We start from the raw sequence: 16,027 nt of genomic DNA, 5'->3' as shown, positions 1-16,027 counted from the left end.
TTTAAACCGTTCTTCTGAAATTTCAGGATTAATATTCACTTCAGACACCCCAAATGTCTCCTAAATTACTTGTTCGATCTAGAAGCATCAGTAGGGCTGAAGAGAAGGAAACCTTTATTTTAAACTTAACCGTAACATTGCGAAACTTAAGAAACGGCAGAATATAGTTCAATAAATGTTTGTTTTGTCCCATATATTTTGTAAAGAGCCCTGTTTCGGAAACATGTACCTAAAATTAACAAACAAACTTAAATTCGACGGGCAGGATTTTGAATCAGTGCTTATGTTTGAAAATGAATTTAGTTCGAATTAAGAAGAAAAACAATCTGATTCTGAAAGAGTTTAAATAAATGGAAGCTAAATGAGGACCATACGTCGTTACCGTTTCTCTATACGTATAATCCAGTTTTCCAGAGATCTACTTTATGCAGGAATAAGAGTTTTTGATTTAATTTATAAGGAAGAGAGATTGGATTCATGTTGATCCACTTTAAAACCACTGCGTTTCCTGTTGTTATGATTTAAAGAAATTAAAGTCTCTTTAAACCGTTCTTCTGAAACTTCAGGATTAATTTTCACTTCAGACACCCCAAATGTCTCCTAAATTACTTGTTCGATCTAGAAGCATCAGTAGGGCTGAAGAGAAGGAAACCTTTATTTTAAACTTAACCGTAACATTGCGAAACTTAAAAAACGGCAGAATATAGTTCAATAAATGTTTGTTTTGTCCCATATATTTTGCAAAGAGCCCTGTTTCGGAAACATGTACCTAAAATTAACAAACAAACTTAAATTCGACGGGCAGGATTTTGAATCAGTGCTTATGTTTGAAAATGAATTTAGTTCGAATTAAGAAGAAAAACAATCTGATTCTGAAAGAGTTTAAATAAATGGAAGCTAAATGAGGACCATACGTCGTTACCGTTTCTCTATACGTATAATCCAGTTTTCCAGAGATCTACTTTATGCAGGAATAAGAGTTTTTGATTTGATTTATAAGGAAGAGAGATTGGATTCATGTTGATCCACTTTAAAACCACTGCGTTTCCTGTTGTTATGATTTAAAGAAATTAAAGTCTCTTTAAACCGTTCTTCTGAAACTTCAGGATTAATATTCACTTCAGACACCCCAAATGTCTCCTAAATTACTTGTTCGATCTAGAAGCATCAGTAGGGCTGAAGAGAAGGAAACCTTTATTTTAAACTTAACCGTAACATTGCGAAACTTAAGAAACGGCAGAATATAGTTCAATAAATGTTTGTTTTGTCCCATATATTTTGTAAAGAGCCCTGTTTCGGAAACATGTACCTAAAATTAACAAACAAACTTAAATTCGACGGGCAGGATTTTGAATCAGTGCTTATGTTTGAAAATGAATTTAGTTCGAATTAAGAAGAAAAACAATCTGATTCTGAAAGAGTTTAAATAAATGGAAGCTAAATGAGGACCATACGTCGTTACCGTTTCTCTATACGTATAATCCAGTTTTCCAGAGATCTACTTTATGCAGGAATAAGAGTTTTTGATTTAATTTATAAGGAAGAGAGATTGGATTCATGTTGATCCACTTTAAAACCACTGCGTTTCCTGTTGTTATGATTTAAAGAAATTAAAGTCTCTTTAAACCGTTCTTCTGAAACTTCAGGATTAAAATTCACTTCAGACACCCCAAATGTCTCCTAAATTACTTGTTCGATCTAGAAGCATCAGTAGGGCTGAAGAGAAGGAAACCTTTATATTAAACTTAACCGTAGCTTTGCTAAAATTAATAAACGGCAGGAAATAGTTCCATAAATGTTTGTTTTGTCCTCTATACTTTGTAGAGAGCCCATTTTCAAAAAGATGCACCTAAAGTTAACAGGCAAACTTCAGTTCGACGGACAGGGTTTTGAAGCAGTGCTTATGTTGGAAAATGGAAATAGTTCGAATTAAGAAGAATAACAATCTGATTCTGAAAGACTTTAAATAAATGGAAGCTAAATGAGGACCATACGTCGTTACCGTTTCTCTATACGTATAATCCAGTCTTCCAGAGATCTACTTTATGCAGGAATAAGAGTTTTTGATTTAATTTATAAGGAAGAGAGATTGGATTCATGTTGATCCACTTTAAAACCACTGCGTTTCCTGTTGTTATGATTTAAAGAAATTAAAGTCTCTTTAAACCGTTCTTCTGAAATTTCAGGATTAATATTCACTTCAGACACCCCAAATGTCTCCTAAATTACTTGTTCGATCTAGAAGCATCAGTAGGGCTGAAGAGAAGGAAACCTTTATTTTAAACTTAACCGTAACTTTGCTAAAATTAATAAACGGCAGGAAATAGTTCCATAAATGTTTGTTTTGTCCTCTATACTTTGTAGAGAGCCCAATTTCAAAAAGATGCACCTAAAATTAACAGGCAAACTTCAGTTCGACGGACAGGGTTTTGAAGCAGTGCTTATGTTGGAAAATGGAAATAGTTCGAATTAAGAAGAATAACAATCTGATTCTGAAAGACTTTAAATAAATGGAAGCTAAATGAGGACCATACGTCGTTACCGTTTCTCTATACGTATAATCCAGTTTTCCAGAGATCTACTTTATGCAGGAATGAGAGTTTTTGATTTAATTTATAAGGAAGAGAGATTGGATTCATGTTGATCCACTTTAAAACCACTGCGTTTCCTGTTGTTATGATTTAAAGAAATTAAAGTCTCTTTAAACCGTTCTTCTGAAATTTCAGGATTAATATTCACTTCAGACACCCCAAATGTCTCCTAAATTACTTGTTCGATCTAGAAGCATCAGTAGGGCTGAAGAGAAGGAAACCTTTATTTTAGACTTAACCGTAACATTGCGAAACTTAAGAAACGGCAGAATATAGTTCAATAAATGTTTGTTTTGTCCCATATATTTTGTAAAGAGCCCTGTTTCGGAAACATGTACCTAAAATTAACAAACAAACTTAAATTCGACGGGCAGGATTTTGAATCAGTGCTTATGTTTGAAAATGAATTTAGTTCGAATTAAGAAGAAAAACAATCTGATTCTGAAAGAGTTTAAATAAATGGAAGCTAAATGAGGACCATACGTCGTTACCGTTTCTCTATACGTATAATCCAGTTTTCCAGAGATCTACTTTATGCAAGAATAAGAGTTTTTGATTTAATTTATAAGGAAGAGAGATTGGATTCATGTTGATCCACTTTAAAACCACTGCGTTTCCTGTTGTTATGAATTAAAGAAATTAAAGTCTCTTTAAACCGTTCTTCTGAAACTTCAGGATTAATATTCACTTCAGACACCCCAAATGTCTCCTAAATTACTTGTTCGATCTAGAAGCATCAGTAGGGCTGAAGAGAAGGAAACCTTTATATTAAACTTAACCGTAGCTTTGCTAAAATTAATAAACGGCAGGAAATAGTTCCATAAATGTTTGTTTTGTCCTCTATACTTTGTAGAGAGCCCAATTTCAAAAAGATGCACCTAAAATTAACAGGCAAACTTCAGTTCGACGGATAGGGTTTTGAAGCAGTGCTTATGTTGGAAAATGGAAATAGTTCGAATTAAGAAGAATAACAATCTGATTCTGAAAGACTTTAAATAAATGGAAGCTAAATGAGGACCATACGTCGTTACCGTTTCTCTATACGTATAATCCAGTTTTCCAGAGATCTACTTTATGCAGGAATAAGAGTTTTTGATTTAATTGATAAGGAAGAGAGATTGGATTCATGTTGATCCACTTTAAAACCACTGCGTTTCCTGTTGTTATGATTTAAAGAAATTAAAGTCTCTTTAAACCGTTCTTCTGAAATTTCAGGATTAATATTCACTTCAGACACCCCAAATGTCTCCTAAATTACTTGTTCGATCTAGAAGCATCAGTAGGGCTGAAGAGAAGGAAACCTTTATTTTAAACTTAACCGTAACTTTGCTAAAATTAATAAACGGCAGGAAATAGTTCCATAAATGTTTGTTTTGTCCTCTATACTTTGTAGAGAGCCCAATTTCAAAAAGATGCACCTAAAATTAACATGCAAACTTCAGTTCGACGGACAGGGTTTTGAAGCAGTGCTTATGTTGGAAAATGGAAATAGTTCGAATTAAGAAGAATAACAATCTGATTCTGAAAGACTTTAAATAAATGGAAGCTAAATGAGGACCATACGTCGTTACCGTTTCTCTATACGTATAATCCAGTTTTCCAGAGATCTACTTTATGCAGGAATAAGAGTTTTTGATTTAATTTATAAGGAAGAGAGATTGGATTCATGTTGATCCACTTTAAAACCACTGCGTTTCCTGTTGTTATGATTTAAAGAAATTAAAGTCCCTTTAAACCGTTCTTCTGAAATTTCAGGATTAAAATTCACTTCAGACACCCCAAATGTCTCCTAAATTACTTGTTTGATCTAGAAGCATCAGTAGGGCTGAAGAGAAGGAAACCTTTATTTTAAACTTAACCGTAACATTGCGAAACTTAAGAAACGGCAGAATATAGTTCAATAAATGTTTGTTTTGTCCCATATATTTTGTAAAGAGCCCTGTTTCGGAAACATGTACCTAAAATTAACAAACAAACTTAATTTCAATGGGCAGGATTTTGAATCAGTGCTTATGTTTGAAAATGAATTTAGTTCGAATTAAGAAGAATAACAATCTGATTCTGAAAGACTTTAAATAAATGGAAGCTAAATGAGGACCATACGTCGTTACCGTTTCTCTATACGTATAATCCAGTTTTCCAGAGATCTACTTTATGCAAGAATAAGAGTTTTTGATTTAATTTATAAGGAAGAGAGATTGGATTCATGTTGATCCACTTTAAAACCACTGCGTTTCCTGTTGTTATGAATTAAAGAAATTAAAGTCTCTTTAAACCGTTCTTCTGAAACTTCAGGATTAATATTCACTTCAGACACCCCAAATGTCTCCTAAATTACTTGTTCGATCTAGAAGCATCAGTAGGGCTGAAGAGAAGGAAACCTTTATATTAAACTTAACCGTAGCTTTGCTAAAATTAATAAACGGCAGGAAATAGTTCCATAAATGTTTGTTTTGTCCTCTATACTTTGTAGAGAGCCCAATTTCAAAAAGATGCACCTAAAATTAACAGGCAAACTTCAGTTCGACGGATAGGGTTTTGAAGCAGTGCTTATGTTGGAAAATGGAAATAGTTCGAATTAAGAAGAATAACAATCTGATTCTGAAAGACTTTAAATAAATGGAAGCTAAATGAGGACCATACGTCGTTACCGTTTCTCTATACGTATAATCCAGTTTTCCAGAGATCTACTTTATGCAGGAATAAGAGTTTTTGATTTAATTTATAAGGAAGAGAGATTGGATTCATGTTGATCCACTTTAAAACCACTGCGTTTCCTGTTGTTATGATTTAAAGAAATTAAAGTCTCTTTAAACCGTTCTTCTGAAATTTCAGGATTAATATTCACTTCAGACACCCCAAATGTCTCCTAAATTACTTGTTCGATCTAGAAGCATCAGTAGGGCTGAAGAGAAGGAAACCTTTATTTTAAACTTAACCGTAACTTTGCTAAAATTAATAAACGGCAGGAAATAGTTCCATAAATGTTTGTTTTGTCCTCTATACTTTGTAGAGAGCCCAATTTCAAAAAGATGCACCTAAAATTAACATGCAAACTTCAGTTCGACGGACAGGGTTTTGAAGCAGTGCTTATGTTGGAAAATGGAAATAGTTCGAATTAAGAAGAATAACAATCTGATTCTGAAAGACTTTAAATAAATGGAAGCTAAATGAGGACCATACGTCGTTACCGTTTCTCTATACGTATAATCCAGTTTTCCAGAGATCTACTTTATGCAGGAATAAGAGTTTTTGATTTAATTTATAAGGAAGAGAGATTGGATTCATGTTGATCCACTTTAAAACCACTGCGTTTCCTGTTGTTATGATTTAAAGAAATTAAAGTCCCTTTAAACCGTTCTTCTGAAATTTCAGGATTAAAATTCACTTCAGACACCCCAAATGTCTCCTAAATTACTTGTTTGATCTAGAAGCATCAGTAGGGCTGAAGAGAAGGAAACCTTTATTTTAAACTTAACCGTAACATTGCGAAACTTAAGAAACGGCAGAATATAGTTCAATAAATGTTTGTTTTGTCCCATATATTTTGTAAAGAGCCCTGTTTCGGAAACATGTACCTAAAATTAACAAACAAACTTAATTTCAATGGGCAGGATTTTGAATCAGTGCTTATGTTTGAAAATGAATTTAGTTCGAATTAAGAAGAATAACAATCTGATTCTGAAAGACTTTAAATAAATGGAAGCTAAATGAGGACCATATGTCGTTGCCGGTTCTATATATGTATAATCCAGTTTTCCAGAGATCTATTTGATGCAGCATTAATAGTTTTTGATTTAATATATAAGGAAGGGATATTGGATTCAAGTTGATCCACTTTAAATCCACTGCGTTTCCTGTTGTTATGATTTAAAGAAATTAAAGTCTCTTTAAACCGTTTTTCCGAAACTTCAGGATTGATATTCAATTCAGACAACCCAATTGGTTTATAAATTAAATTACTTGTTCGATCTAGAAACATCAGTGGGGCTGAAGAGTGGGAAACCTTTATTTTAAACATTATGTTGGAAAATGGAAATAGTTCGAATTAAGAAGAATAACAATCTGATTCTGAAAGACTTTAAATAAATGGAAGCTAAATGAGGACCATACGTCGTTACCGTTTCTCTATACGTATAATCCAGTTTTCCAGAGATCTACTTTATGCAAGAATAATAGTTTTTGATTTAATATATAGGGAAGAGTGATTCCATTCAAGTTGATCCACTTTAAAACCACTGCGTTTCCTGTTGTTAAGATTTAAAGAAATTAAAGTCGCTTAAAACCGTTTTTCTGAAAGTTCAGGATTGATATAAAATTCAGACACCCCAAATGGCTCCCAAATTTCTTGTTCGATCTAGAAACATCAGTAGAGCTGAAGAGCGGGACCATTTGATGCTAAACTTTACAGTAACTTTGCAAAATTCAAAATGGAAACACTTTGAAAAAATGCTGGACACTACCTAATAAATGTGTTGATGTTTCTCCTAAAGTTTGTATTTGTGTTGCGTTTTAGTTTCTGCTAAATTTTTGTTGTTTCACTGCCGAATGCAATGAAATTTATTTTCAGGTAACCACACCTGAACGTGTTCAGGTGAAAATTTACCTGAAATTCAGTTCGGGTGTATTTCAGGTGCTTTTACACCTGAACTTCACCTGAGCTTCTAGTTACCTGAACTTGGTTCAGGTAAATTTACCTGAACTTTTTTTAGTGTGTACTAGCACATACAAAAGTAAAGAGCTCTACAATTTAATGAAGCACTCTTGTTTGATCGGCATCTGTTGAACTTATTCATTCTTAACATTGTTGCACATCTATCGCAGTTGGAACAATTTACAATTGTTTGTCCCGAGAGAAAAATTGGAAAAAATTCTTTTCTGACCAGAGGTCGGAAAAATAATATCGAAGAACGAAGCTAGAATATCAAGGTGTATCGTGATTTTTAGTATTGCAAAAGTGCTCTAATTTTCCAGCCAATCTTTTTTCAGGATTCCTCAAACTCCGCAAAAATCACTGAAAATAAGATATCAATCAAATTGCTAAACAAGGCAACGTGTGTAACATGAGAACATTTTTGGTACCAAGGATGTCTATTTTACATGGAAAGTCATAAGCTCCTTTTTGTCCATTCTTTTAAAGAGTTTTAAAGCGAGAAGCATTGGCAAGGAAGGTCATCAAAGGTAAGCGTTCCTTGCTGATAGATACAAGACTGGTTTTCCCAGCGAGATCGTTATTTGATCGAAGTTGATATTGACTATAACTAGACTAATTTTTAACTATAGTTCGTCGCGACAACATGCCATATTTAAGCATTTTTAATGTTTCGCAGTTATCAGTTCCTACCACTAAGAAGGATATACTCGGTCAAAGATACCAAATTGAAGTAAACTTTCTATGGCATTCGTATGAAATGTTTTTTTGATTCCTTTTAAAAAGAGTTTTTCTTCAGAATTGGGAAAATAGAAACGAAGCAAGTTTTTTTTCCAGAAAATCCCGGAAAATATTGGCTAAATGTTTGCAACAATGTCAAAAAAGTCTTCTTCACGAAAAAAGATATCAACTGTTTTTTATGTAAATAAAGTTAAAGGACTCCTATAAAATGTCCCTAATTATCAAAATATTATTCAATGAGACAATTTTAATAGCTAAAAGAAAACCTACAACTTGAGCTTGGAACAAAAAATATTGTTGTCTTTATCAGGAACCCTGACATCAGACTTAAATGCATGCTTGAGCTATTGAAATGGTCTTTTTGATTAATAATTTGATAATTGGGGAAATTTTAAGAAAATGCTTCAAACATTTTTACATAAAAAACAGGTGATATCTTTTTTTTCGTGAAGAAAACTTTTTTGACATTGCTGCAAACATTTAGCCAATATTGTTTAGGGATTTTGCGTTTTCATATTAACAACGTGTACTCAAGGTTGCATCGGAAGCATTGTAACAATTGAGCTTCGCAATTACTGATTGTCAAAGAAGTTTTTCCTCTCAGTACAAAGAAAAGTTTTCACCAACTTGATACATATGTTGGAACATTCTGTGCTACCCAGAGTCTCGGCCGAGCTTTTTTTGTTTCTATAGAGACAGACATGGACAGGAATGAGAAATGAATAGATAATATTTTTATAACCTAAGTTACACTACCCCCCCCCCCCCCCCCCCCCCCCCGTATAAATCTCATAAATAAAAATTTCACATGCACGTGGAATTGAAGACAAAAATCAAGGTTGAACTACAACTGATATCTATTAGCTGTGCTTATTTGAGAACCTATTTTTAAAACCCAAATTCCCATGTTTTCCATCTATGAAACCTTTATGAAAACTAATAGAATTTATTTTGTCGGGTTAATAATTTGTTTTATGGGCAGGAAGAAATTAACGTACAAATATTGTCTCCCAAATTTATGATAGCCGGGTTGAAAGACAAATACAATGCTTTCAATTTTTTCATTGAAATTTTTCCAAGTATTACTTTCCTAGTGGAAAAATTTGTTTTACAAACATCAATGTTGACTTGATTTCCCATCAATTTTGATGATAAACATTGAAAGTCTCCGCCTGAAAATTGAAATTAGTGGGAGAATTTATCTGTTATCGATATTAATTATGGCTTGAATAACTATTGAGAATTTTTTCTTAAAATTTATACATTTCTCTATTTCCTGAACTGTAAAAATATTCAGTTTGCTTGTATTTTTACGCCATTTATTACCAGACGGTTGTAATAAATAGATAAGATAGAGTTTTAACAGTATTTTCCCCAAAACTGTCTGCAAAACCAAACAAGCGTAGCAAACTTACAATTATTTGCTTTGTTTGTATTTTGCAAAGAACCCTAGACTAACTGGGGTAACTGGGAACAGAATAGATGAATTAGTTTAAGAACAGCACGCATTTTCGTTTTCTTTTTGTGAGTGAATTTACTTTAAATTGCTGAATAGTACAATTTTAAAGACCCCCCTCCCCCTCCCCGCCCCTGTCTAATTTATCGCCTGAAAAGATCAAGTAACACTTTGAATAGAAATGTGTAATCCGTTGAATGAATGCTTTTTAATCCAATCCTACACTGAAAACATACAAAAACACACGTACAAAATCGGGGGAAAGTGGTGAAAAAGAACGTTCTTAGGGACACTTTTTTCTCCCGTTTTCATGGCAAAAAGGTAGAAAGCGCGTTTTGTGTTGGCGAAAAATCAATCCATTAAACATCAATTTAGTTTTTAAGATCTATGTTTCACGTTTCAGATGGCCCCGATTCGTTGTAAAAAGCACGTACGTTTTTGTATCTCAATTTATATTTTCAGAATTGGCTGTTTATTGGTCGAAATAAAGGGATATTTCTATCGTAGCGCTCAAACATTCAATGTAAAATAGTCCCCCAAACCTTATTATATTTTAGCTAGCAAGCAGCGAATTGCTGTAATAATAACCGAAGCAGTAAACAACTAAGAGTAGAAAAGAAATAGAAAGAATGGCAGATAGAATTCTATTCAATTTGAGCAAAATTGCAATTTGTAATTGCTTATGGATAAATCATTTTTTGGATCCGTTCTTCCCTAAGTAAGGAACAGAAAGACATTTTCTTGACTTAAGCACCTTTAAGAGCTTAGAAGAATTATTTTTCACACAGCCTTGAGGTTGGAGAATAATAAAAATTGGGAAATTATTTATTCAGTTTTACTATTTTTCCCTGAATTTTAACACTTGGGAGTATATTATTTTATATACTTTAGCTGTCGTGGAGTATTCCTTCCCATTTTTAAGAAATAATCACTATTTTTAAGGAAAAAATCAATTTTTCCTTTCACAGTCAGAGCAGCGCTGAGAAAAAATTGCAACAAGGTTGTGGTTATAAAATTATTATTCACGTTCGTTCGTTCAAGAATAATAATTTTTTGTTGACTATATTTTGGCCTGCCCACGTATTAAGCTGAAAAGTGAATGCGTATTTAGCTAATTTATGAATATTTGATTGGTTTTAAAACACCTTTTAAAACTTCAACTTATATGGTTGGTAATTTAATTAGAAGCCATTTAACACGCGTGAACAGATTAATGCTATGTTAAAAGCATTAAAATTGACAAATTTGAGAAAACGTTTTGTAGTAAATAAATGCGCTGTTTGTATGTGTATTTATGCGTGGGATGAGTCATTTAGTCAAAATAAAAAGTGAAAAAAAGTGAATTATTGTCATTCTTTCAGTCTTCATTTAAAAAAGTATTAAATGGCAGATTTCCCTTCATATGACTATACTTGCCTATATTCCACATTTTCCTTTTACATTTCCACAAACAGTCCCTCATATTGACATGTTTACTCAAACCAATTCAAGCGGACAGTTCAATTTATCCACAAATTATTACCAATAAAAAACTTATACTCTCTTTGTGGCTATGAATACAAGAGTGACTGCGAATGACTTTTACTATTATTTATATGCTGTGTCTGCCTCGCACGTTTTTTAGTCTCTGCAATTTATGGCTCTAGTGACATGTATTTTGGATATACACTACTAAATTTCAGTAGTGGTAGTAGTTAGTCGATGACAGAGATTGAGAGTGTGTTATAGTGTCAGAGAGTTATTTGTCTCAGGCTTGCTGGCTGACTTCCGTGCTTGTAAGTACCCCTATACCTACTTTTCCTGCTACCATTGCCTTGAATAAATTTTAAAAACTCTAAAGTTTCCAGCCATGTCCTCTGATAATGGTAAGATAACATTTTGATAAAGTCGAGACTTCTGTAAAATTTGAAGGTCTTAGTCCATTTTGTGTTGGAGCTTTTAATCGAAATTCAGCAATTGCTGCTCAAATAGTGGGGTGACTTTATTTAAGTTTTGCATTCACAAACAAAAATGCGAAAAAATGGATGGATAATTTGTCAAAATCACCAAAAAAGCAAAATACACATTTTTTGTCAAATTTTAGCCAAATTACATAAAAGCCAAATTTTATAACTTTTGCTTAATTTCAACCGTTTTTAGTCAGTAGATGGGCCATTTATGAGATTTTGACTTCCAAAAAAATCACTCGTGTCTAATTTTGCCCATTAAGAATAATTGTTGAACATAAATTTTGTTCTGAAAATACTTTAACCTCTACACTATATCGAAAACGATTGAGCACCATCAAAAACTCGACTTAAAATTTTTGACCATTGCACTCACTCATTTAGCTCCAACAGTTGTAGTGGTCACTCGGAGGTTGGTGGCAGAGCAAATCAGCGCTGAATTAGTCTAGACATTCTGTTTTTTAGGATGGCCTGTACTCTGTTTATGTTACAATTTACGCTTGCCAGTCTTGATTTTTGAGTGAAACTTACTGCCTGAAAAATACTATGCCCAACTTAACTCCCGTCAACAAGGTTTGCTTTATGTCCGGTGCGAACTTCCCTGTGGGTACTTGAAACATTTAATTTGCGTAGCAAGTCATAACCACTAAGCTACGAAGATGCCAATATTGTATTGTTTTGCATTACATTGGTTTTCTAAGCTAGTTTCCTCTTGCTTCTCATGCCAAAATCTTTTTTTTTGTTGAAATCAATAAAGCTTTGGCTACATAGTTCTAAAAATTAATAATAAGGAGCAGAAAAAATTTTTCATTGGTAATCTGTCAGCCAAAAACGATTGATACAAAAGACAAATGGTTTGATAAAACAGCAAATATGTACGAAACAGTAGGATTTTTTGCTGTTCCAAACTATTGGATTTCATGTTTGCTGAGCTGTAGTCAATTACTAAAATTCATTAGTTGACAGTTGTTCCACAAACACAAATTCTAAGAAATTGGGACAGTAAAACTCCTAGTATTTGGAACAAATTTGCATCACAGCACTCCTATAAAATTGTGTTTGGTTTAAATTCTTTTTCCCTGACAAATGGTAAAAACAATTAAGTCTATCGCAAATTTCGTGATATTTATTTTCATGATCGTGTTTTGTTAGATTATTCATCAATGCCTAATTCATTTCTAAAATTGACATAAATAGATATGAAAAACAAACAAATTTTTAAGCTTTGCGTAGTCTGTCAATTGATTTAACTAAGGAATGATTTATAATGCAGTTGAAACTGGCTGTGATAGTTAAATTGTAAAATTCAATTTCTTAATTATGTCGAAAAAATCCTATTTTCTTTTTATTGTATTTTTATTACTTTGAGCAATCACTTGTTTGGATTCTTTTTCTGGCTGATTTTGAAAACGGATTGAAATCTCTCATTAAAAATGTTTATCTATCTGTAGAAGTTTTAATACTAACGAAAACTTTGGTTTGTTTTTGTAAAGTTTTAAATGATATAATTTTCTTTGAGACCCGTTTTTGATATCTCACCCGGGAACAAAATTTATAGTGAATAGGCGGCACATATATAATTGCTTATGTGTTATCTCCTAGAGTTTTCTATGAACGCAATTTTAGCTACATTAAAGTGGATACTTATCATTTTTCATTCGATGTGGTGGGCGCAATTTAGAAAAACTGTTATGCCCGTGGTTTTGTACGGAAGATCTTTAAATTAGGTGGAGTGCAAAAAAGACAAATTTTGTAACAGTTGAGTGAAGTCTTTTGTAATAGTTATCATCTTTAGCTTTGAAATTTGCGAAATTTATCTAAAACAAACTGACATAATTGAATTGATTGTTTTTTGTTTCACTTTGTAGGAAGTTTCATTTGGTTGCTAAGCAGCGAAGATTAGTTCGCATGCCTTTTTGTTAAAGTAAATTAAAATAGACAAGAAATGATGTTGATTTTTTGTTTGAAGAGGGTTGGTACCTATTAACTCTTACTTTCTTAAATGTAAGAGTGAGTTTTTTGAAATGAAGATAGACAGATAAGAACTGCCATTTGAAAGCAATTATTTAGAATAAAGATAATTTTTTTCACTGTCAGCATGGAAATTTTTTTTAAACATAGCAGCCTAAAATGTCTTTTCAAAAGATGGAAAGATATTAATTTCAAATTTGGTATTCATATAGCACAGCTGAGATGTGTAAGATTTTGTGGAAGAATTATTTCAAAAGTTGTTTCACACATTTGATGTTTTTATGCCTCATTTTGTGTTTTTTTTATCGTGCACTGAATTATTTTGGCCATTCGGTTACTGGGAAAAATGTTTGTAAAGTATGACAGAGGTCAATCAGCTGTCAACGGAACCTTCACGTGAAAAAGACAATGATTTCCAAATCTATTGTTTACTACTTATTAACAAGAGATTTCCAGATTACAATGAATTGCTAAGTTGCACACGTGGGTAAAACATAAAGCCCGCAAATTTTACAAATCAAAACAAATCAGAAGTCATCAATCAATCAAAACAAATTAAGGAAATCAAGCTTGTGCTTGAACACTCCGGGCCGCGTGCATGAGGGTAAAACTGAATACTCTTGTTGTATTTTACAATTTAAGATTTCGACAATCAAGTTTACATGATTCTTTTGCTGATATGTAATTTCAACATTGTTTTGTAATGTCGAAGCTGTTAAGATGATCTGTTGTCATAATTGAGGGCATTTTTGGCTTTCTGTGTGTGTGTGTATGTGTAAATTTGTTGTACACTCTTCCGGGGCGACACATTTGAAGCACAAGCTTGAACATCTATTATGTTTTACCCCACCCCTCCACCCCATTTTTTAAAATTGTTTTTCATAACTCATCTCTTGCCAGCTGTCAATTATGGGTTTTAATCTTACGTTAACACGTTATTATATGAAAAATAACAGGTACGCATCAAATGTGGGGGGGGGGGGGGGGGTCAGATCAGTGATGTGTGCATTGAGTTAGCGGTGTGGGGGTCAGAATAGACCCAGATTTTCATTGCGCATAACAGGCTCTTTGAGCCGTCTATCATTCACTCTTTGAGTCAGACCAGTAGAATGGAAACATTCATGGAAAAGGGGAAATTTTTCCACAGTCTAATGCTTCCCCGTTCTCGTTGTGATTTGTTACCCGAGACAGGTGGGTCAGAGTTGCGTGTATAAATATGTCTGGAAAATGTCCACTGAGGCTAAAAATGAGTAAGACATGGATAGATACCCGTTAGCTGAAATACTGAGTGTATTTATGAATGTGCATAAATAGAAGCGTATTCTAGTTATAGTTCTTATTGTATTACTTTCTATTATTATTATTATCTTGCCCAGCATTACCTGATTAGATAGATTTGTAAGATAGGAGATATAGACGAGAAAATTGAAGTGTCCAGACAAGTGGGGGGGGGGGGGTAGAATATTGGGTTGGGATGGGGGAGGAGGGGCGGTTTTTGCTGTTTGCTACAGAGCTCGCTCTTTTCGCCCAGTTTAATGCCTTTCCATTCTTTTCCTTGTTTATGAAAAATGGAAAGAGTATAAAGTCAGCCTGCGTCATTCTGTATAAATGGCAAATATGCCAACTTTTTTAATGTATGGATTTGAATTTAATGAATTTAGGAGATTCAAAGAATTCGTCAAAGAATAAGTGAATCATTTACTTTGAACAGACAAATTGCTTTATGGCTTTAATCGCAGTGCGTGAAAATTTTCGCCCCCCCCCCAACGAAATTATAGCCCCATTATAGCGTCTTTACGGCTAGGGGGGAGGAGGTTGCTATAACGGGTGATAAAAGTTTTTTTCATAGAAATAAAGTTGGAGCCCATTGTTTAAGAATAAAACGCATGCGCTACAGATTTTGAACCAACTTCTTTCGAATATGCATTTAGATTAATTTCGTAGCAAACTGTCTATTTGATCTATCTATTCTATTCATCAATCTATCTACCACATGTGTTTATATTTGTATATATGAGATGAAAGGATGGTATGAAGTGACAGGGTACATGCACAGTTGGGTCCATTTGCCACTTCCTCTGCCCACTTCCGCCCCCTGTTTCTTCCCATCTCAATACCCCCCCCCCTACCCCCACCCACCCTTTCCCTCATTCCCTGCCTCTCCTTCTCCCAAATTGGCTCCCCTCTCCGGATAAAAGGTGGCAGGTAATTTGCACCATTTACTTAACCAACCAACTAACATATAACATACCAACATTTCTGACAGTTAGAATATATGTACAAAGATGTATTATGTATTATATATACGCATATATATCTTAATATACGCACATTTTTAACAGTGTTGGGATTGGCAAGCTATATCACAGGGCCCAATGTTCAAATAGCCGAACACAAACAAACTAAACAAATTTTTGGAAAATTTTAACTTTTAGCTTTAAAAAATAGCAAAATGTAGTAAAATGTATGTAGCAAAGAATATGTAGCAAAATTAGTACAGGAGCGATTATTGTCTTTAATTCTTGGCAAAAAATCAGCTCTGATTTCCAGTTGAATTCTAGAAGCAGAAGGCGGCAAACTTTTCATATAGCAAAAAAGAGGGACTACAAAATTCTGCATTCGTTTCGTAGAGTTTTCAACATCTGAAGTTTCAATTTCAACCTTTCAGTTT

This window comes from Convolutriloba macropyga, chromosome 5, assembly GCF_964194025.1.
Source record: "Convolutriloba macropyga chromosome 5, txConMacr16.3, whole genome shotgun sequence".
In the NCBI taxonomy this organism is placed as follows: Eukaryota; Metazoa; Xenacoelomorpha; order Acoela; family Convolutidae; genus Convolutriloba; species Convolutriloba macropyga.
The sequence above is the reverse complement of the archived record's forward strand: the minus strand, read 5'-3'. Positions refer to the sequence as shown.